Source organism: Festucalex cinctus, chromosome 19 (assembly GCF_051991245.1).
Source record: "Festucalex cinctus isolate MCC-2025b chromosome 19, RoL_Fcin_1.0, whole genome shotgun sequence".
In the NCBI taxonomy this organism is placed as follows: domain Eukaryota; kingdom Metazoa; phylum Chordata; class Actinopteri; order Syngnathiformes; family Syngnathidae; genus Festucalex; species Festucalex cinctus.
In genome coordinates, this window is record NC_135429.1 from 17,100,158 (window position 1) to 17,106,922 (window position 6,765).

The window sequence follows — 6,765 nt, forward strand, 5'->3', positions numbered from 1 at the left end:
TTTTTTAACAAGTTAATCAGGGGATAGCGCGAACGCAGTCCCCCACTACCACAAATTATGCAGTCGAGATTCCCACATTTGGGGAAATCGCAGGGGTCAGCACAACCGGAGTGCAATGGCTGAGCCTCACCCTGGGGGAACCACCTTCTTGATCATGGTATCTCCCCCTGCCAGGTAAGTATGAGTTGGATACGACGCCAGCGCGATTGTCATTCACGCGCAGACTATGTGAAGTGACGGTTTCCTAACACGTGAAATTGTGAACCATACAAGGACGTTTCTGAAGAATAAAGTAAGTCCTCATCACTGTCTGCTGGTCGTAACAATTAGCCCAGCTAACAGCAGAAAGTCCCATATTATATTGTTTAATAATTACTCTACAATGCATGATGTGATTTTCCTGGCTGAGCGATGAAGCGGGTTTTTGGAGGGAACTTTATACTTCAATTCACGCTAACGTAGGAGTTAAAAGATCATTCACTTATGGTTGTCAGTGGATGATGATAATAATCATCATCCACCTATGTAGGAAACGATGAGTAGCGAGAGTCTAAAAATCTTATAAAAGTAAATATGGATTTAATATTGGGAAGATGAAACATCTCAGTCAATGTGCATCATTTAAGACTAGTTTAAACTGAGAGTAATGAACAGAAAGTGAAGATATTTACTGACAGAAATAACATTTCAAGTCTAATGATGACTTTAACTTTGACACAGTATTGTATTCCTTTCATATCTGTCCATCTCCTCGGGTCTAAGCTCCACCCCCCTTTCCATGAAACCTCGTGACGCCCCTGACTGTACGCAAATTCACTAACTAACACATGAATTTCTATTTGAGTATTTTAAGTTTGAGTCGACAGTCAATTGCTTCCCATAATGCATAGCGGCACCGACACATTACGGCATTTCGAGAGATAATAATTAACATAACATTAAACTGCGCCCATTCGCACGGTAAAACATGCAACGTTTCAAATTGGAATAAAACTGACAAATTATCCGACTACATCAAAACAATAAACATAACTTTCTTGACCGCGTAGTCCACACAAGGGTCACGGGAGTGCTGGAGCCTATCTCAGCTGGCTGTGGGCAGTAGGCGGGGAAACACCCTGGACGAACAACCATGCACACTCACAAGCACACCTCGGGACAATTTGGAACGCCCAATTAACCTGCCATGCATGTCTTTGGAATGTGGGAGGAGACCGGAGTACCCGGAGAAGACCCACGCGGGCACGGAGAGAACATGCAAATTCCACCCAGGAAGGCCATAGAAGTGGCGCACTAAATTGACGGAGATAATACTTGCTGGTGTAGGTACTTTCTGTTGAACAAATGTTTTTACTTTCACCTTGTCAGGGGTGTCAACTTCCGCTTACCCGCAGGACTTAAATCGGGAAATATGTCCTGATCGACTCTCCAATTAAAGGGTTAGAAATTCCCCTTTTTCCTCACCAGCTCTAAGGCGTCAGCGTGAGGAGACGGGAATTAAATAAGCCGATATATCAAAGTGGATTCACCTAGGTTTGTTCACTGTCATCTTATCATGAGGCCAATCCGTTTTCATACACCTATCAATCCTGAGTGAGTAACCACACACACAGAGCCCAGGAATGCTAGCATGTACACCTCACTTCATTGGCAGCTCCACTTCTCTGAGTTGTTTGCATTTGTTATTGACCTAGTAATTTAATAATCCTTGTTAGGATCATACGGATTTGTTACATATCAAGCAGGAGTATTTGACTTATATTAATACAGATGGAAGCATTGGTTAGAGGTTATTCAAATGCACTTACCTTCTTCCAGACGTCCGTTACTGTTGTCCGTCTTGGAAAAAATAATGAGGTGGACTCAAAATGTCCAAAATAAATAAAATAAAATCAAAAAAATAATGAGGGCTCATCAAACGTCCCAAATAAAATCATAATCAAACATTAAGGTCTTATAAAACGACCAAAGAATAAAAATAAAATCATAAACAAATGTGAAGGTCTTATAGAACGACCTCAAATAAATAAAATAAAATCACAAACAAATGAGAAGGTCTTATAGAACGACCTCCTTATAAAAATAAAATCATAAACAAATGAAAGGGACTTATTAAAACGTCCAAAAATAAATATAATAAAATCAAAACAATATGAGACAAGATAGTAGAATGATTAATACGAACCTTGTCTTTTAAATAATTTTATTAACAATAATAAGACAACCAATATAAATCAAAAATCACATTTAATGATAAAACTTTAAATCAATCAAAATAAAATAAAATAAAATAAAATAAAATAAAATAAAACAGGAGATTAAAAATAGTATAACCTTTTACAATAAGCTTTACAAGATTGATCATTCCTCGGAAAAGCTTAAGACCTGATTGACAATAAGATGTTTTTGGCAAAAATAATTTTGAAGATATGAGAGTGTATTAAATGGCCCCCACCCTAACACGCGATTAGTCATTCATATCTTCCTATTATACATCATTATTGCTAAAAGATTTGTACATTACCAATCATTGAAGAAAGGGTCCAACCACGGCTTAATCCCAGTCCTTCGTAAAAATCCAAAGTCCAGGCAGGCAGTTATATTCCATCTTCGAGAATGCACTCTGTACAGACACATCGCAGGGTGAAAAGGGGGCCTAGCTCAGAGTTGGTGACGGCCTTTTATACTCTTGGGCCACACCACTGACTCCTTCCGGTGAATGTCTCTCCGCGCACCTTCTCATATCAAAGCGCACTTGCTGGAACTCATTTTCAGTAATCTTCCACCGACGGGCCATGAAGATGAGTCATGATGAGGTCATACATTCCTTACAAATGTGTCATGGATACACAGCGTTGCATGATGAGTCATACATGAAAATATGTCAAGGTCTTCAGCTCTATTCGACAAATGATGAACGTTAAAATAAATAAAATCATATATATATTAATTAAGCAAGCATGAATAACATATATATACCTGACATGTTAAATCCCAAATTCTCTCAGCTTGAACTTAACAGGTTAATTCTAATCTCTGTTGCACATCTTGTATATATCTTTGTTAAATCAAACAATACATACGGATAATCTTTTCAATGCAGTTACAGCAATATTATCAGCGATAAAAGACAGTATCGCTTATAAATGAAAGAAAAGAAAAAGAAAGACAGGAAAACTTCATAGTTGGCTTTCAATGTGTTACAAACATTGATCCAAAAATCAGGTTAACAATTATCGAATATAGATTGTGTTGTGTATTATTATTTAATTCAGGATATCATTTATTTATATTTAATTTGTATCTTATATAGAATGTCCGGGCAATGCTGAGTGGGTGGCTTAGTTGTACAGGTTTGGCGGCATCTGGTGGTTACTTTGAGGAATTACACCCAGAGGCCAAAGAATATTTATCAGTCCTGTAGACACCTATTGGTCTCTAACTAAGAATTGAGTCTAGCCCATTAATTTGCTATCTCATTTTACATGATATGGCGTTTCATCTGACCCACTCAATCCACTCAATTCAACACCCCCTCCTAGAGATCAATGGTGTCCAAACTGATCAACCTCAAAAGCCCCCAACTCCAACCAGTCACCTGCATTCAACCCCCTTGTGTCATCCGGCAACGGAGACACCGGGGATTCAGAAGGCAAGGAGTCGGACGGAGGATCAGTAAGAGGAGACCACAGGCCCAGTTCACCCATCATCAGGGAGGGAGATGACCCCGTTCCACCCCCATCCTCGCCTTGCACACCCTCCAGGTCATCAGTGGTCGATGTAACCGTGGGGGAGGGTGATCTCAACAGTGGCACAGCCTTACCAACTGGAACATCCTGTCGGGCGGCTCTGGGTTCCCCAGGCTCGTCAACCCGGTCCAGGAAGGGCGAGGAGGGCGTTACAGGCTCGTAGGGCCACTCATCCTGATTGGATCCGACCTGTCTCAAAGGAGTGGCGGCTACACAGAAGCCAGCCAATGTGTTGAATGTCAAGCGCCGAGCACCGTCAGGCAGGCGCCATATCATGCGCATTAAAGGGAAAGTTCTCCCAATGAATTCACCCTCAACGTTAAAATAATAACGTATCTCTTTCAAGCGACTTTGAACCAAACCTTCCAACTTACTTGAGCCCGCGAAGTCAGCAAAGCCGGGCCATATCCAGGAACCACACTGGATATCAATGGAAAAATCACTGACGAAATTTAGAAAAAGCCCGTCTGGTATGAGCCACATTTCTCTACCCTCATCCACTGCGGGCAAAGGATAGCAGCAGTGTCCATAGAAAGCGTCCCCCACCACCCAAGCGGACGTGAGGAGATCACTTCCACAGAAGACACACCGCGGCTGATCCTGGTTATCCTGTTAAACACACCTCCAAAATTCGACAATTCTTAGACCTGGGGGAAACCTAAAATATTGCGGCTCCCAATATATACATTCTAATCTTAGTCTAAGTTTCCATCCGCATCTACTCCATCAATGCGGAACACCTCTACTACGGGAGAGCGAGGGTGTGGTCGCTCTTCCGAGTAGCGGAACCTCTTGGCGGGAGAGTAAAAAAAAAAATACATAGATAATACCCAAATTACTAAAACCAAGTGGTCGACCAGACATAATCAAAGGAGAATTAAAATTATTCCCCACACTACTAACTTAGTTGTTTGCTATATCCGAGACAACAATAAAAAAGCCATGTTATAAAAATTATCCAATATTCCACTTCATTACTCACGTTTTGAAGGGCGCCTGGTCTTCCAATAATACCTTTACCCAAAGCATTACAAGCCATGGTTAGTTGTTGGTTACTGTTCCGCCAAAAGATTTCAGTGAGAAGTGAGGAAGTCAGGGCTAGGGCGTCTTATTTATAATTGGATCGATCCCGCCCTTTTCTGAAGCCCATCCTCACTTCTCAATAATTTCCCCTTAGTCGGCCCCCCCATTTTTTCTGCAGCTCGTTGGCCAATAACTGAGCTTTAACCTTATTTGGTGAGGTTTTCTCTTTATAATTTCGGTGGGTAGATAATGCCAAGATCCCTCTTTTGATAACTGCAACAGCTATAACTGCTGACAGGACAATTCCTGACACTAGCAGGAACCATAGTCCTACATCACATAACAAACCATACAGCCCTGTACTTATCCCAATAATCGCCGTCCCTGCTACATCTTCTACAACTTCTCCGGCTGTAGTGGCCACAGTTTTTACTACACCTTTTATTGCCAATCCTATTCTCTCATACCAAGTACATACATGTTCCCCCTTATGATCATATTCGTCACTGTGTCCACAATGCAGCCATCTTTCAGCAGGTTCGTGGCATGTGCCAGGGCCATAAATCTTATTAAATCCCAGCCAATCAAACCCTGTAACTATATCCCCTTTACAAAGGGTCTTCCTAAATGCGTGACCTTCTAAGATCTGCATAATAGAGTCAGGAGGCTTGGGGATCATTCTTAATCCTACCATTTTGGATAAGTCATGATCTTTGTCCCATCGCGTACAATATTCTCTACCTGCAGCTTGACTCCGGATCCATTGATTACTGTTATCCTTGATCCATACTGCCCCCTCATAGTTGGCATAATTCTCATCGCGATAACATACATTACAAAAATTCTGAAATCGGGAGACTTTATAACAGGGTATACGTGCTAATACAATTGTGCATTCATTAAAATCTTCCACGGACTCTCCCCCCTTACACAACATTTCCCATGGTCTTGGATTAGCATATAAGGCTGGTTTTTCAATGTCAGGCCAAATATCGTTCTCTTTAGAATACACCGTCGCCATATATTGATATTTAACCCAATAATTCTCCGACTCTCCTAAGCAAGGTATCACATCCTGAACCATCTCATCTTTATTGAGCCCCCACCACGTCTTACTTTCATCTCTCGTGTGTCCTTCTCTCCATGCTTGGAGGACTCCTTTAATCGTTAGGTTTGTGTTCAACCCTGTACAGTTATATATCCAATGAGTCAAAGGTGGCGTTCCTGTCTCCACCAAGGGGCATCGTGGTGAAATTCCACTTATCCACTCCTTCCTATGCAATCTGTTATACATTCTCAATGCTACACATTGGTCAATTTTATCAAAATCCCCTTTTGGGACATTATATAAATCATCCGGTGTAGGAATACGTTGAGCCCACATCCGTGCCCATACTACCTTTAACACATTTATTCCCAAAGTTTTATTAAAGGTTGATTTCAATATATATGTATCTCTTTTCCATATCCATGGAAAGGAATCATTTAGCCATACTTCATATTTCACTTCTATTTCCTCTTGATCTAATGCATTTCCGGCATATAATCTAATAAAGTGACTCAGGATTAACCTTACATCACGCCTAAGCCCTATATCGGAGGGTGTAATTATATTACCCTCATCTGCATAACAAAACATATGATAGGGCTCAAAACAATATTTCATCATATTCCAATCACAATGGCTATTATTATACGACTGGGCCTTTTCTAACATTAACTTGCATCCTGGCCGTCGCGTTATTACTAATTTTTTCTGTGATATTGGTACAGGCTTTTTAAATTTTGCAAACCTACGTAACTTAAAAAATTTAGGTGACCTACCTGACGATGAAGCAGGAGTACCTGGCAAGTAATCAGTGGTCCCGTTGGTCCCTGGCTCCTCGCACCGAAAGGTTATACAGTTCCAACATGGTTCCCCTGCCGGGCGGAATTCGGTACAGGTGTCATTCCGTGGGGCCGCCGGGTAGGTGAAGTCAGGGGCGTCATGGTC

At 41.2% G+C, this 6,765-nt stretch overlaps 1 non-coding gene across 1 annotated transcript; it reads right to left on the reverse strand.

Moving 5' to 3' along the window:
• Nucleotides 1–17: 17 nt before the first annotated feature.
• Nucleotides 18–182, reverse strand: LOC144008225 (U1 spliceosomal RNA). Its single transcript, XR_013280741.1, has one exon. It is a non-coding gene; the product is annotated as a U1 spliceosomal RNA (small nuclear RNA).
• Between the last annotated feature and the right edge of the window lie 6,583 nt (nt 183–6,765).